Below are 18391 nucleotides of genomic sequence, written 5' to 3'. Positions count from 1 at the left end.
ATCTAATCTGGTTGAAAAATATGCAACAGGCCTCAATTTCCCTCCGAAATCCTGAGTTAAAACAGACGTCATGTACTCTCCTCTACAGTCCACCATTTGCACAAAGGGTTTATTATAATTAGGTAACGCCAAAATCCCACTAGTAACTAGCATCTGTTTTATTGTACAAAACGCATTCTCAGCCTCTGCCGTCCAATTCAGAGCCGAGTTCATTTTTAACCCATCTTCATTCATTAATTTAGAAAGGGGGGAAACAATTTCTGCATAATTTGGAACCCACGTCCTGCAGTAATTAGTAAGACCCAAAAATGACATGATTTGTCTTTTAGTTAGCGGCTTGGGTGCTTCCAACACCACCCTCTTTCTGTCATCCAAAATCTTTTTCCCACCTTTCACCAGATTATGTCCCAAATATTTCACTTGTTCTTTAGAAAACTGCAATTTATTTCTGCTTATTTTGTGGCCCTCCGACGCCAGGTGCCTTATCAATGTCACAGTGTCCTTTTTACACACTTCCACACTAGGCGACGCCACAAGCACATCATCCACATACACAATAATCTGGCTGCCCCCCGGTGGCTGGAATCTTGCTACACTGCTACTCATTATCTGTGAATATATCGTGGGGCTTTCACAGTATCCTTGTGGTAATCTTGTAAAAGTATATTTTTTCCTACCAAACGTAAACGCAAACCAATATTGACTATCTCGATCTAATGGGATGGAGAAAAAAGCATTACTCATGTCAATTACCGTAAAAAATGCTGCCTCTGGATCCAAATTATTCAGAAGTGTGTGTGGATCTGGCACACACGGCGCGCGTTGAATTACTGCAGAGTTTACCGCTTGTAAATCCTGAACCATTCTCCATCCCACAGAAGGAGCCGCCTTTTTTACTGGAAAAATTGGGGAATTACAGGGTGAATCATCACATTCAATTATCACTCCCGCCCTTAATAAATCTTCAATTACCGGACTTATTCCTTTTAAGGCATCAGGTTTTAGTGGATATTGTCGTATACATGGCCTAAATTCACTTTTTGGTCTAATTACTACAGGTATAACCCCTTTAACGAGCCCTACATCGGAAGGTCCTTTTGACCATATTTCAGGAGGGACTGTTGCTAACAACTCCTCCTCCTCTTCCGATAGTAGATATACTTCCTTAGTTGTTTGTGATAGTCATAGCAGGTAAATTCCCACATTCACATTCACCCCCACAGTCTGAAACACTGCCTTTCTGTATGTTTCCGTACTTTCGGTATACTCAAGACCTGTATCCAACATTATCCAATCACTCGTCTCGCGGGCTGTTTGTATAAAGTCACGTATCACCTCCTTTCCCTGATTATGTGGCTTGCATAATACAATGTGTGGAGTTCCCCACTCGAGAAAAAGAGTCTTATATTCCCTTGACAACTCAACCCCTGCCAAAACTGTAGAAATTCCGTCCGTGTACATATATTCCAATTTAATTTCAGACGGCGTGACTCGTCTCAATTTGTTTTCATAAATTTCGTCAGGCCCCTCCGTCATTTTGTACCACATTATACCATGGAGGGAGTTTATGCTCGCCACACTCTGCCGCGTCTCAATCAAACTAGCAGCTGTAGATAACAAACTGTTTCCCACACAAGCCGGCGTATTATTAGACACATCCAGAGTATAGTAAAAGAAAGCAGGTTGCTCTACATGCAAAACATTTAATTGGCCACAATTAATTTCCTTTTGCCTTTTAACCACCATATTTCCACTAGCGGAGGGTACTAACGCCAATCCCAATTGTAATAGTCCATCCCTTCCCAGTAAATTGACAGGACACTCTTTTACCACCAACACCGACATTTTACATGTTTCCCCTTCCGGATCCCTTATCCAAACCGGAAACGTCTCTGAAGCAGTAGCAACCTGCCCATCAGCTGTCGCCACATAAACCTTATTTTTCATAAATTTAATTCCCGGAACATCCTGTGTAATTGCAGTTTTACAAGCTCCAGTATCACACAAAAATGTTAAACGTACCCCATTCACAAACAATGTAATTTCAGGTTTAATTGAATCAAGTGTCAGTATTTCCGCTAAATTTAGCTCCACTCCCCTAGACTGGACCCCACCAGTTGTCCCACTGGGCCCTGGCCCTACGCCAGGCCTTGCTGATTGAGTCCCAGCCCTAGAGGCTCTGTTGTCTGGGCAATCCCGCGAAATGTGCCCAGTTCTTCCACAAATCCAGCATGCATTACTTTTAAATCTCCGATATTTATTTAACTTACCCCCATCTTTTCTCCAGTTAATTTTGTTAAACTTTTTATGTCCTTCTTCTCTTTCTTGGTAAAACATTTCTTCCCCCGCAGAGGACGGCCCCCCATGTTTTTTACCGTTTTTCTTTAGCACCCCTTCTGCATGCAACGCTTGATTTACGTATTGGTCAAGCGTGCCCGTGGGCCTATCTACCCAATATTTCTCAATCCATTCCCGGAGGGCATGATTTGAATTAGCGTGTAACACATTTTTTAGTTGCTCTTGATAAAGGCTGCCCACCGTGTTATCCTCAGGAATGCCACTGTTGACTTTAAAACAAGCAGACATCCTGATTAAATATTCATCAAAAGCCTCATTATCTTTTTGTTTAGCTCTACCAATCGCAGTATAATTTGCTTTTGTTTTAAATTTTTTCGTGGCATGCTCTATCAGCTCACGCACTCTTATTTCCAATTCACGGCTATCATGAGCTAATGGTCCACACTTTGATTTTGGATCCCAATCTCCTTTAATAGCATGCCAATCACCTTTTAACGCGGCCATCCAAATCTGTTGCGTTTCTACTCCATTTAAGTGATATGACCGTCTAATATCTTCCATCTGCACGACAAATTCCCCCACGTCTATTTTGTACGACGTGATGCCGTCTACGGCTTTTTTCACGTCGTCCTGAGTCCAAGTTCTATGCACCAAAATAACACGGGGTTGGTCACTCTCCACATTAGGGTTAGCAACCTCGATCATGGGGAATTGTTCAAGCACCATGTCATTCATTAGCGGCTTTTCAGGCGGTGATAGCGTTTGTCCCAATGTTTTTGACCATTCCCCCACGGATCCCCCCGACCTGGTCAAACGGTCTTGCACATCTGTTGGAAAGGGTACAAACGGATTTGTTGACCGTACCGCCCCAACCTCCCCCGACAATTGCTCATCGGTTTCCTCTTTTTTCACGTCCCGTTTCTTACCCACCGGGCCCGTCTCAGAATCCTCTTTTCTTTGGAAAAACACAGCCTGTTCTGCGCTTCCAGCCCCACCTTTATCAGCATTTTTGGCATTCCCATCACAACATTTTTTCGCCATTAAAAAACAAAAATAGGTGTCATTATAACCATCCTTCTCCATTTTCCTTAGGTCCCCTTTATGTTTAGCGCGTATTTTATCTTGTAATTCAGAAATTTTTTGTAAATCAAGCTGGCCAGCAAACCCATAATTTTTTATCCATTTATTTAAATGTTTAACTTTTGAAGCGCTTTGTCTTTCCACAAATTTCCAATCTTTACAAGTTAGACGTATTTTTGGATCGTCATCCAAACCCGCCTTGCTACACTTGTTTCCCATATTTTACTTTTTATTTTTGTAGTGAGTTTGTGTGCCTCACACAGTTAACTCTATTATATTTATTATTATTAATATTATTATTGTCTATTCGACTGTATCGACTGTATCTCCTAGGCCTTTCTTAATTTTACTGCAGAAACCACACAAACACCATACAACGTTTACAATATATTCGTGCCTACCCTTTAGACACAGGACACTTTCCAGCAAAATGCCCCACCGTACCTGCCATTGACTAGTATAAACACAGGGTTTTATCGCCGTCACCCAGGACGCGAAACCAGCCCACAATGGACCTCACATACAATGTCCCTTTAACGCATTTGGAAACACCGTCACAACATGCAGACATTAATGTGGACTTACCCGAGATCCATCAGATGTCTCCCTCCAGCAGGAAAAGTCTTCAACCGCCGAGAATCCAGGCGCCCCCGTCGAAAACTCCGGCCCTGGAAAAGGGTATTGAAGACGCCGTGCACGGTCTTTATCCAGATGTCGGTCAGCAGCGCCTGGGTTCCCGCGTCGGTATATTGACCTCCAAAGCTCCGAGGGACCAAAATATTAGGTTCATTAATAATTACCTTCGTCCGTAATTATCAATAACTGCAGGAAGACATCTTATTCAATTATTGACATTTAATTAAATAGAAATGGATACAACAGATAAAAGCCTCCGAAGGGGAGAGTCAGCAAGTGTCACCTTACAACTTCCGAACGTCTCACCGAATAGACGTTTTCGTCCCACTCTTATGGTCATGAATCAAAACAATTTACAGAGTTGTTGATCATTCCATCACGTATGAGTAAAAACAACATCTGGGACTACAATAACAATCAAAGTTTTTTACTAATAACAAAAACAGGAGACTAGACCTAACAACATTTAGATTAGAGTAATTATACAACCTCCTTGACCTAATGAATCATATAATATAATCATAATCATATAATGGTTACATACAGAAAAACCCGAAGTGCACGGTTACATAACGATAACAACATTCTTGTTATTGGCCGAATAGCCCTGGCCTCGTCACCAAGGGCCCACCAAATCTCAAGGACCCAGATTGGGTGGATTGTTTTTATAACCATCCTGGAACAGGCCGTCCAGGTTAAAGATGACTTGGCAATACTCGTGACCTCGCAACACTTTTGAAAACAGAAAGAGAATGATTTAACAAAGTAATGAATTAATACAGAGAATAGAAAGAGAATGATTTAATAAAGAAATGAATTAATATAACTATTATAATAGTAAAACAGAATAAACCCAACATTCCCCCGTTTTTATAATATGTATGTTATTAGTCATTTCTTAGTAATCACTAAATGGTAATGTCGGGTGCCTGTGATTTTTCCCGCCTACTCCTTACTCCCATGGCTGGTCTGAAAGAGAAAGAACATAATTATATTCGTCCAATTGGTCCTCGGATTTACCGTACTCCTGGACCTCACTGCTTTCCCCAAACCGTCCCATAAGATACAACTCATGTACTTTAGAATTTGTAGGGGCAATTGCAGTATTTATAAGTCGGCTTAGCAAGGAGCGCAAACAGGGGATAATACAGCACCCACACAATGTTAGGATAGCGGTTATTGTGCCAATAGTCACCATGAAGGATGTAGCCAAATCTTTATATTTTCCAAAGGTCTTATCCCACCAATCTGACAATGCGGACGTATCTACTCCAGAATGCTCTTGCATATTGCGGTTCAGTGTTTGCAGGCCAGTAATGGCCTTGGTGAGAGATCCACTGGGTGACGTGTTGTTCGGTATGAAGGTGCAACATTGTTTTCCAAACATTGCACACACGCCCCCTGTTTCAAGGATCATATCCACCGCTATGCGATTCTGGAACGCCATCAGACTGGTAGCTGCCAGCTGTTCCTTCATGGCCACAAATCCCTGTTTAACATAATTTCCAAGTTTTGGACATTGTAATGTAAGTAATTTATTCTATCCACATTTTTGTTTGGGGTGATTAGAAGGAAGATGGACTCCCAACCTGCTGCGATCTGATTAGCCAGCTTATACTCATCTGGTACGCCCCGGGGGATGCCAATCGCATCAATGTATGTTGGATCTCCTTCCCTCCATGCCTCTCGACGATGTCGGGAGGGTCGACCCTTCACCTCCAAATTCTGAGCCGCCAATTGTATCTCCTCCACTGTGGATGGAAAAACAGACACCGGTAAGAGCAGTGAGACCAAAGTACCTAGTCCTGCCGCGTTTTGGCAGGAGTCGTATAATTTATCTACCACCCCGCCACCATAGGCAAGAACGTGGTATCAGGGGTGTAGCTTGTTTTAAAACGCCGGTACACCACGTCTCATTTATCGCCCCCAGCTTCAGACCATGCCCTGTAAGGTTTAAGCAGGTAAAATGATTAAACAGTGGAAAAATTGACTTCCTATTTACTGCGTAACAGGATAAACACTGTTTCAATATTTTTTTTTCTTGCCAAGTAGGACACGTTTTTTCATTTGTAAAAACACTTTTCCCCAAAAGAATGGTGATTGAGGGAGTTGTTAGATCCCATCGTATTTTCCCTTGTCTGGTAGGTTATCCTAATCCTTTGTAAGATGGTTTAGTCTCAATTGAAACCATATGGAGACGTCAAACCCAATATAAAAGAGTTCCCTATAGTTTTATGGTATTGCTTGCTGAGCAATAATCTTTTCAATTAATTATTATATGACAATAGGCTATGGTTTTGTTACAACGGTACGTTCGAAATTCGCATGTTTATTCCATATGCAGCGTTATACTCAACAAATAATGGAAATGGGAAACAGATACCAATGGTATATTGATGCTAGGCCGTACCAGGACACAGGGGGTAATTGGGCACACACCTTTGTAATGGATCAGTCGACCCGCTGGTCACCTGGTACTTATGGCTGGTCAAAAACAGCTAAAGAATGGCAAAAGAGGGTTTCAAATTTTTCTGTTGATAATTCTGGTTTGTATCTCAGGATAAATGAGTCGGAAGGCACTTTACCTCTGTGGAGGGAGGGGGACTGGACTTCATCGTCCACAAAGTGTAGCTTCCTGAACCTGTTGTATGGTGTTCGGACAACGATCCATGCTGGTCAGTGGGGATATGTAAAAACCCCAATATTACTCAGGCGACAACCGGCAAGGTGATTCCGTCATTTGTATCCCCTAGATCGAGTATAGTCCAGATAATTCATGGCAAACCATCAGTGGACGAGTGGTTTAGAATGACTACAGGTGTTTCAGCGTTATCTAACAATTGGCTGTTAATGGCGGAACAAGCTGCCAGCGAAACCCGAAATGATTGTCTCGTATGTATGGGTGCCTGACCCGTACTCCGTATCATTTCGGCCCCAATTGATAAAGAATGTATTGTGGACCTCCTAAAAAACACCAATCCAACCTTTTAGTGCTCTAAATACGATTCGATATTCCCACTTACCCGAGAGAACAAAGAAAAAACAATTTTTGACAAATATGTAGCACGCCAAAATTTTACCTGCCTCAAATTACAAGGGACTGGAACATCATTGGGAAGCATTCCGTCTGACTGGTGTGTATCAAACATGTTCTTTCCGGTACCATACCCCTTATCCCGAGCTGACATCTGGTTATGGTGTGGAAGTGATAAGTTGTATGATAGATTGCCCACAAATGCTGCGGGTGTGTGTTCTGTGGTGTCTCTGTTACTTCCTGTTTCTGTTTCCTCAGTGAATCTCACAGCTGAAATAAGGTTACCTCCAAACCTGAAGGAGGTCTTGCATCGCCAAAAGAGAGCACCACACACCTGGATGGGTAACTCCGATCCCACCTATATTGACGCCATAGGCGTCCCCCGTGGCGTTCCTAATTAGTATAAACTTGCTAATCAGGTTTCAGCGGGATTCGAAAGTATTCTAATTTGGGTAACTCCCAACAAAAATGTTGATCGCATCAATTATATTCATTACAATGTCCAGCGACTTGGCAATTACACGGTTGAGTCGTTAGAGGCGGTACGTGACCAGCTAGCGGCAACATCCCTCATGGCCTTCCAAAATCGTATAGCATTAGACATGTTATTGGCTGAGAAGGGTGGTGTGTGTGCTATCTTTGGTGATGCCTGTTGTACTTTCATTCCTAATAACACTGCTCCAAATGGACGTCTCACCAAAGCTTTAGAAGGCCTCCGAACCCTGACTAATAAGATGGCCGATCAGTCAGGTGTGGACACCTCAATCTGGGACCAATGGATGGATTATTTTGGTGCCTGGAAAGGTTTGATAGGCAACATCCTCATATCTGCTGGAGTGCTCATTACTCTGCTTATTCTCTGTAGCTGTTGTATCTTCCCCTTAGCTCGTACTCTAGTCACTCGACTGATCGATAAAGCAGTGGGACCAGGCCCTAGAGGTCAGTATGTCCAGTTGCGCCAAACTGACCCCTCTGGACCCCCCGCTGGGCACGTGTTCATGGAAATACTAATGTAGTGCTTCTTTGTTTTTATACTAATATAGTTTTACATTTCATTTGACACTAACCTGTGTGGTGTTGTTGATGTGGTCTCTTTAGGAGACCAAGAGAGGGAATGAAGAATATAACATATTTTACTCATTCTTTTTAGTATAGCTGTTTCATTTTGATATCATATTTTACTCATTCTTTTTAGTATAGCTGTTTCATTTTGATATCACATTTTACTCATTCCTTTTGTTGTGGCGGTCTTGTTTTAGAGTCGCCACTGGTTCCCAACTCAAATACAATATGAACAGAAGGATGGGTCTGAGACTCCTCAACTATAATGTTAACAAAAGAGCAGGGCGGAGGGTCGGGACTTTATAGGACCAGCGGAGACAGAGGTCTGGATGATGTGGATTCAAGGCTGGAAGATGTGGAGCCCAGAGAAACCCCCCCTCACAGCAGCCCTGGACCAGCCCACATCTCATTATTAATCAGCGAATGAATATGCATTTTTGTTGGACTATAACTGGGCAAACGCGGGTTTGGACAATGTCTTTTCCATCCTCCGCTTTGGGACATCAACACTCAGCGGGCTTATTCTATGGGAGGGAGACCCGGAGCTCTGTATGAATCAATTTGAATGGAATAAATCATCTGTGGATAAACTCGCTCAACCCTGGTTTGTCTCCTCCGATGCTGAACACGCTCCATTGTTAGACTGGAGACTACAGAGTTAAGGAATTGGAGTCAGGTAAAATATTTATAGTCTAACATTGGGCAACTCTGAGAATTGGTTTAACTACTTGTCGTCCGGTCTCCCATGAACTTCAGGGTGACATGTAATGGCCATGTTTGTTGTTCCTGTCCTGGTGCTGCTGGGCAGATATCTTCAGACTGTTCTCTTAGACTTTCAGCTACCTTGGCAGAATCATTACCGACAATGTCGAGAGAGTAGAAGCTGTTAGATGTGGTGGTGTGGAAGATATTTTTGGTCTGTAATTCGCTGGGTCGGAGGCCATTTTGGGTGGCCACTAGGCTTAGCCCAAGCTGGACCATGATATCTCGTCCCGGTAACTCTCCGATTTTCATTCTGCATTCTGACAATAAACCCATTCCTTTTGTTGCTTTCTGACCCTTATTAATCACCTACTTAATAGTTTAAACAACAATTATTTTCTAAATTACCCGAAAGTGATTTCTACCTTGTGATTAACCCAATATCTCTGAACACACAAAGACCAAAAGTCCCTGACTTTGTCTTAGTTAAGTCCCTGACTCTATTAACAGACCAAGACTATAAAGCCCTTGCTAATTATTGTTCTACTTTCATTGGTCCCGGACCAATTGGTTTATTACCAGACTGCAAAGTGGACAGTGAGAGTTCCTACAGTAGGGTCCTGTTCAACGCGATGTTCCTGCAACTCTAGTCGAATGACCAGTGTGTGTGTCTCAAATACAGGAAAAACTGACAGTTGTCGCTAGGACTTTGGACAGATACATTTCAGTCATTTGCAGGGCAAAAAGTAATTGATCAGTGTCGGACAGTTGAGTATTTGTGCTGACATGTCACCCCAATCACAAGACTAAGATTGTTTATTCAGTCAGACAGTTGGGTGTTTATGCTGACATGTCAGCCATAAGGATGACTATGATGCTGTTATACTCACAAAAACGTATACAATATGAACAAGCATTTGCAAAGATACTTTGTCTAATCTCACATGTTCCCCTGCTGCCAAACAAACTGTCAATGACACATAATTACTGTGTATAAAGTGAAAAATCGTCCAATTCAAGTAAGTTATCCATTTGGCATCATTCTCAAGCTAGAAATTAAGTTATAATGAAAACAATCATACTTGGCCAAAAATTGATTTTCAGGGCATGAAAAGTACATGAAGGCAATAAAAACTGAAAAGTTCCCCTGCTGCCAAACAAACTGTCAGAGACACAGTTATTGTGTATGTAGTGAAAAATCGTCCAATTCAAGTAAGTTTTTCATTTAGCATCATTCTAATTGATAGAAATTAAGTTATAGTGAAAATTCTGATACTTGGCCAAAACGTGATTTTTAGCACATGAAACGCACGTTAAAGCAATAAAAACTGAAATGTTCCCCTGCTGCGAAAGAAACATTCAGAGGCACATAGTTACTGTGTATATAGTGTAAAATCGTCCAATTCAAGTAAGTTTTGCATTTAGCATCATTCTAAGTGATAGAAATTAAGTTTTAGTGAAAATTATGATACTTGGCCAAAACGTGATTTTCAGCGCATGAAACGCACGTTAAGGCAATAAAAACTGAAATGTTCCCCTGCTGCGAAAAAAACTGTCAGAGACACATAGTTACTGTGTATACAGTGTATAATTGTCTAATTCAAGTAAGTTTTTCATTTGACATCATTCTAGGTGATTCTGGAGCTATCTCCCACCATAAACAGTGTCCAAAACAGGCGATACAAAATAGTGGTTGCATTATAACAGGGTCCAGTCGGTTCTGGTGGGTGTTTGTATACGAAACTTGTGTCCAATTATGATGGGGATGTATACTTGACTATTTTGTATAGAAATAATCATCTAGCGATGTTCAGAAGTTCTGTTATGCCCGAATGAATTACTTTCATTTGGTCACTTTATTCACAAGTGGTGGTTTAGAAACAGGCCCAGTCGGTTTTGGTTGGTGCTTTTACCCAGAATTTGTGTTTATTGTGTGAGTGGATGTATTTTCACTATTTTGTATAACAATAATGATCCAGGATGGTTCTGGAGCTATTTCCCACCACAAACAGTGTCCAAAACAGGCATTTTGCGGTTAAATTAGTGGTTGTATTAGAACCAGGACCAGTCGGTTCAGGTTCGTGTTTTTACCCAGAAATTGTGTCCAATGATGATGGGGATGTATTTTTGATTATTCTTTATAAAAATAATATTCTAGGGATGTTCAGAAGTTCTGTTATGCCCGAATCAATGACCTAAATTTGGGCACTTTATTTACAAGTGGTTGTTTAGAACCAGGCCCAGTCGGTTCTGGTTGGTGCTTTACCCACAATTAGTGTCGATTGTGTGGGTGGATGTATTTTCACTATTCTCTGTAAGAATAAAGATCCAGGGATGTTCTGAGACTATTTCCCACCATTAATAGTGTCAAAAACATGCATTTTGCGACAAAAATAGTGGTTGTATTAGAACCAGGCCCAGTCGGTTCTGTTTTGTGTATACACCCGTAACGTGTGTCCAATAGGAATGGGGTTGTATTTTTTACTATTCTGTATAAAAAAATATCATCTAGGGATGTTCAGAAGTTCTTCTATGCCCGAATAAATGACCTCCATTTGGGCACTTTATTTTGCATGGTGGTTGTAGTAGAACCAAGCCGAGTCGGTTCTGGTTGGTGCTTTTACCCAGAGTTAGTGTTGATTGTGTAGGTGGATGTATTTTCACTATTCTGTCTAAAAATAAAGATCCAGGATGGTTCTAGGGGTATTTGCCGCCATAAATAGTCTCCAAAACATGCATTTTGCGAAAAAAATAGTAGTTGCATTATAACTGGGTCGTCTCGGTTCTGCTTGCTGTTTAAATCCGAAACTTGTGTCCAAAGATGAAGGGGATGTATATTTTACTATTCTGTTTAAACATAATCATGCAGGGATGTTTTGGGGCTTTTTTTATAAAAGAATCAAAAACCTCCATTATGGATCGTTATTTTGCATGGTGGTTGAATTAGAACCGGGCCCAGTCGGTTCTGGTTGGTGCTTTTACCAAGAATTAGTGTCAATTGTGTTGAAGGATGCATTTTCACTATTCTGTGTGAAATTAAAGATGCAGGGATGTTCAGGGAATATTTCCCACCATCAATAGTGTCCAAAACAGGCACTTTGCGATTAAAATAGTGGTCCTATTAGAACCAGGCCCAGTCGGTTCTGGTTGGTGTATGTAGCCGGAACTTGTGTCAAATGATAATGGGGATGTATTTTTGACTATTCTCTATAAAAATATTCATCTAGGGATTTTCAGAAGTTCTTTTATGCCCGAATCAATGACCTCCCTTTGGGCACTTTATTTTGCATAGTGGTTGTATTAGAACCAGGCTCAGTCGGTTCTGGTTTGTGTATACACCCGTAACTTGTGTCCGATCGGAATGGGGTTGTATTTTTCACTATTCTGTATAAAAATCATCATCTAGGGATGTTCAGAAGTTATTTTATGCCCGAATAAATGACCTCCATTTGGGCACTTTATTTTGCATGGTGGTTGTATTAGAACCAAGCCCAGTCGGTTCTGGTTGGGTCTTATACCCAGAGTTAGTATTGATTGCGTAGGTGGATGTATTTTCACAATTCTGTCTAAAATTAAAGATCCAGGATGGTTCTAGGGCTATTTCCCAGCATAAATTTTCTCCAAAACATGCATTTTGCGATAAAAAATAGTAGTTGCATTATAACTGGGTCCAGTCGGGTCTGGTTGCTGTTTATATCTGAAACTTGTGTCCAAAGATGATTGGGATGTATATTTTACTATTCTGTTTAACAATAATCATGCAGGGATGTTTTGGGGCTTTTTTTATACAAGAATAAAAAACCTCCAATGGATCTTAATTTTGCATGGTTGTTGAATTAGAACCGGGACCAGTCGGTTCTGGTTGCCGCTTTTACCCAGATTTAGTGTCAATTGTGTGGATGGATGCATTTTCACTATTATGTGTAAAATTAAAGATGTAAGGATGTTTTGGGAATATTTCCCACCGTCAATAGTGTCCAAAACATTTTGCGATAAAAATAGTGGTTGTATTAGAACAAGGCCCAATCGGTTCTGGTTGGTGTATATACCCAGAATTTGTGTTGGTTGAGTAGGTGGATGTAGTTTCACTATTTTCTATAAAAATAATGTTTCCCACCATAAACATTGTCCAAAACAGGCATTTTGCGATTAAAATAGTGGTCGTATTAGAACCGGGCCCAGTCGGTTCTGGTTGCCGCTTTTACCCAGATTTAGTGTCAATTGTGTGGATGGATGCATTTTCACTATTATGTGTAAAATTAAAGATGCAGGGATGTTTTGGGAATATTTCCCACCGTCAATAGTGTCCAAAACATTTTGCGATAAAAATAGTGGTTGTATTAGAACAAGGCCCAATCGGTTCTGGTTGGTGTATTTACCCAGAATTTGTGTTGATTGAGTAGGTAGATGTAGTTTCACTATTTTCTATAAAAATAATGTTTCCCACCATAAACATTGTCCAAAACAGGCATTTTGCGATTAAAATAGTGGTCGTATTAGAACCGGGCCCAGTCGGTTCTGGTTGCCGCTTTTACCCAGATTTAGTGTCAATTGTGTGGATGGATGCATTTTCACTATTATGTGTAAAATTAAAGATGCAGGGATGTTTTGGGAATATTTCCCACCGTCAATAGTGTCCAAAACATTTTGCGATAAAAATAGTGGTTGTATTAGAACAAGGCCCAATCGGTTCTGGTTGGTGTATTTACCCAGAATTTGTGTTGATTGAGTAGGTAGATGTAGTTTCACTATTTTCTATAAAAATAATGTTTCCCACCATAAACATTGTCCAAAACAGGCATTTTGCGATTAAAATAGTGGTCGTATTAGAACCGGGCCCAGTCGGTTCTGGTTGGTGCTTCTACCCATAATTAGTGTTGAATGTGTAGATGGATGTATTTTCACTATTCTGTGTAAAAATAATGATCCAGGATGGTTCTGGAGCTATTTTCCCACCATAAACAGTGTCCAAAACAGGCATTCTGGGATTAAAATAGTGGTTGTATTAGAACCAGGCCCAGTCTGTTCTGGTTAGTGAATTTACCCGAAAAATTGTATCCATTGACGATGGGGATGTATTTTTGATTATTATGTATAAAAATAATCATCTAGGGATCTTCAGAAGTTCTGTTATTCCCGAATCAATGACCTCCATTTGGGCACATTATTGACGGAGCTCACGACCATGATCCAGTGTGTGGCTCGGATGTGTCCCTCAAACACAAATACTGGTCAGTCTCATCCAAAATCGTAATGGCTCAGTTCCCTTGAGTGGGAGCGGCAAGGAACGCCCTGCATTTGAAGACCATCGAAGGCAGGTTCCGGGCCTGTGTCGGCGCATCAGTCAGGCTGGGTAGCCGCCATGGCCCAGGTGATTTTCCAGGGCTGCCCTGCTCTTGACGGAGTGGCCACCCAGCGGGGCTGTGTGTGTGCCATGGTGGGAGACTCCTGCTGCCCCTTCATCCCTGCCGGCATGTCCTGCTCGGTCCATGATGCCCTGCAGGCTATTAGGAACATGCAGAGAGCTGTGACCGGAGATTCGGTTTCACAACGAGGATGGCTTGACTGGTTCTTCTCTGGCTCATGGAAACAGCCATTTCAATATTTCAATATTTTCACAGACACAAAAGGAGGGAATTGTGGGATGGACTGGCTAACTGGCTTAATAATTGTTTATTCTTGTCTTACCATGTGGTCATACTGGTTTTACCTTTGTTTGATAAGATCGTAGACTGCAAGGTAGACTAGCCAAACTGGTTTTACAATTGAATTAAAAGATCGTGGAATGTAAGAAAGACTAACTAGTTGGCCTTGCAATTGTTTGTTCGCCTCGCGAAATATAAGAAAGGTTGGCTAACAGGGTTTGCAATTGTTTCCTTGAATTGTGGGATGAAAAAAAGGTTCAACTTCAGGAGAAACTGTCACTCTCCAGGTCATCCAGGGTCAAGTGCACACTTGGAAACTTTCATATTCGACCAAAATGTGCTTATCAGCGCAAAAAAAGCACATTTAGTGGTACGCGGAAAGAACGGCAGCAGACAAAAAGGCTATTTAGAAAGATATTACCACTACGCAGAAGATTGTCGGCTACTCTGCCCTCACTGGAAGACATTGCCAGCCCTCGTTACCTCAGCAGAGCCAGGGACATTATCAGGGACCCATGCCACCCTGGTCACAATCGGTTCCAGCTGCTGCTCTCTGGCAGACAGACGCTGTAAGTTTCCCACATCCGTAGGGACTCTAAACTTGGGGTAACACAACACAATCCCTTCTGTGTAATAACTTCGGGTGAGGTAATATGAATAGTCATCAGGTACAAGGTGATCTGACACCTACATGCTGAATGAAGGTAAGTGAAAGACAGTGAGAGGTAAGTGATCCACTCAGGGGGTGGTGATGCAATGTATCCATAAAGGCAGAATTGTAAATTAAGAGTCTGGAGTCATAACTTGTAAAACTGTGTAAAACTGTCAGAGACACAAATGTCTCTCTATATATAGTGTAATATCATCAAATTTTATAATTTAATAAGTTTTTAATTTGGCATCATTCTAATGGCTAGATATTAAGTTATAATGAAAACTATGATACTTGGCCTAAACATGATTTTCAGCGCATGAAAAGCACATTCAGGCAATAAAAACTGAAATGTTCCCCTGCTGCCAAACAAACTGTCAGAGACACATAGTTACTGTGTATATAGTGTATTATCGTCCAATTCAAGTAAGTTTTGCATTTAGCATCATTCTAAGTGATAGAAATGAAGTTATAGTGAAAATTGTGATACTTGCCCAAAACGTTATTTTCAGCACATGAAACGCACGTTAAGGCAATAAAAACTGAAATGTTCCCCTGCTTCGAAACAAACTGTCAGAGACACATAGTTACTGTGTATATAGTGTATTATCGTCCAATTCAAGTGAGTTTTTCATTAGGCATCATTCTAAGTGATAGAAATTAAGTTATAGTGAAAACTATGATACTTGGCCAAAATGTGATATTCAGCGCATGAAACGCACGTTAAGGCAATAAAACTGAAATGTTCCCCTGCTTAGAAACGAACTGTCAGAGACACATAGTTACTGTGTATATAGTGTAAAATCGTCCAATTCAAGTAAGTTTTGCATTTAGCATCATTCTAAGTGATAGAAATTAAGTTATAGTGAAAATTATGATACTAGCCCAAAACGTGATTTTCAGCGCATGAAACGCACGTTAAGGCAATAAAAACTGAAAGGTTCCCCTGCTGCGAAACAAACTGTCAGAGACACATAGTTACTGTGTATATAGTGTATTATCGTCCAATTCAACTAGGTTTTTCATTTAGCATCATTCTAAGTGATAGAAATTAAGTTATAGTGAAAATTGTGATACTTGGACAAAACGTGATTTTCAGCACATGAAACGCACGTTAAGGCAATAAAAACTGAAATGTTCCCCTGCTGCGACACAAACTGTCAGAGGCACATAGTTACTGTGTATATAGTGTATTATCCTCCAATTCAAGTAAGTTTTTCATTTAGCATCCTTTTAAGTGATAGAAATTAAGTTCTGGTGAAAATTATGATACTAGCCCAAAACGTGATTTTCAGCGCATGAAACGCACGTTAAGGCAATAAAAACTGAAATGTTCCCCTGCTGCGAAACAAACTGTCACAGACACATAGTTACTGTGTATATAGTGTAAAATCGTCCAATTCAAGTAAGTTTTTCATTTAGCATCATTCTAAGTGATAGAATTTAAGTTATGGTGAAAATTGTGATACTTGGCCAAAACGTGATTTTCAGCACATGAAACGCACGTTAAGGCAATAAAAACTGAAATATTCGCCTGCTGCGAAACAAACTGTCAGAGGCACATAGTTACTGTGTATATAGTGTAAAATCGTCCATTCCACGTAACTTTTGCATTTAGCATCATTCTAAGTGATAGAAATTAAGTTATAGTGAAAATTGTGATACTTGGCCAAAACGTGATTTTCAGCACATGAAACGCACGTTAAGGCAATAAAAACTGAAATGTTCCCCTGCTGCGACACAAACTGTCAGAGGCACATAGTTACTGTGTATATAGTGTAAAATCGTCCAATCCAAGTAACTTTTGCATTTAGCATCATTCAAAGTGATAGAAATTAAGTTATAGTGAAAACTATGATACTTGGCCAAAACGTGATTTTCAGCGCATGAAACGCACGTTAAGGCAATAAAAACTGAAATGTTCCCCTGCTGCGAAACAAACTGTCGGAGACACATAGTTACTGTGTAAATAGTGTAAAATCGTCCAATTCAAGCAAGTTTTTCATTTGGAATCATTCTAAGTGACAGAAATTAAGTTATAGTGAAAATTATGACACTTGGCCAAAACGTGATTTTCAGCGCATGAAACGCACGTTAAGGCAATAAAAACTGAAATGTTCCCCTGCTGCGAAACAAACTGTCAGAGGCACATAGTTACTGTGTATATAGTGTAAAATCGTCCAATTCAAGTAAGTTTTGCATTTAACATCATTCTAAGTGATAGAAATTAAGTTATAGTGAAAATTATGATACTTGGCCAAAACGTGATTTTCAGCGCATGAAACGCACGTTAAGGCAATAAAAACTGAAATGTTCCCCTGCTGCGAAACAAACTGCCAGAGGCACATAGTTACTGTGTATATAGTGTAAAATCGTCCAATTCAAGTAAGTTTTGCATTTAGCATCATTCTAAGTGATAGAAATTAAGTTATAGTGAAAATTATGACACTTGGCCAAAACGTGATTTTCAGCGCATGAAACGCACGTTAAGGCAATAAAAACTGAAATGATCCCCTGCTGCGAAACAAACTGTCAGAGGCACATAGTTATTGTGTATATAGTGTAAAATCGTCCAATTCAAGTAAGTTTTGCATTTAGCATCATTCTAAGTAATAGAAATTAGGTTATAGTGAAAACTATGATACTTGGCCAAAACGTGATTTTCAGCGCATGAAACGCACGTTAAGGCAATAAAAACTGAAATGTTCCCCTGCTGCGAAACAAACTGTCAGAGACACATAGTTACTGTGTATATGGTGTATTATCGTCCAATTCAAGTAAGTTCTTCATTTAGCATCATTCTAAGTGATATAAATTAAGTTATAGTGAAAATTGTGATACTTGGCCAAAACGTGATTTTCAGCGCATGAAATGCACGTTAAGGCAATAAAAACTGAAATATTCCCCTGCTGCGAAACAAACTGTCAGAGACATATAGTTACTGTGTATATAGTGTATTATCGTCCAATTCAAGTAAGTTTTTCATTTAGCATCATTCTAAGTGATAGAAATTAAGTTATAGTGAAAACTATCATACTCGGCCAAAACATGATTTTCAGCGCATGAAACGCACGTTAGCAATAAAAACTGAAATGTCCCCCTGCTGCGAAACAAACTGTCAGAGACACATAGTTACTGTGTATATAGTGTAAAATAGTCCAATTCAAGTAAGTTTTGCATTTAGCATCATTCTAAGTGATAGAAATTAAGTTATAGTGAAAACTATGATACTTGGCCAAAACGTGATTTTCAGCGCATGAAACGCACGTTAAGGCAATAAAA

This window comes from Stigmatopora nigra, chromosome 11, assembly GCF_051989575.1.
Source record: "Stigmatopora nigra isolate UIUO_SnigA chromosome 11, RoL_Snig_1.1, whole genome shotgun sequence".
Taxonomy (NCBI): domain Eukaryota; kingdom Metazoa; phylum Chordata; class Actinopteri; order Syngnathiformes; family Syngnathidae; genus Stigmatopora; species Stigmatopora nigra.
The sequence above is the reverse complement of the archived record's forward strand: the minus strand, read 5'-3'. Positions refer to the sequence as shown.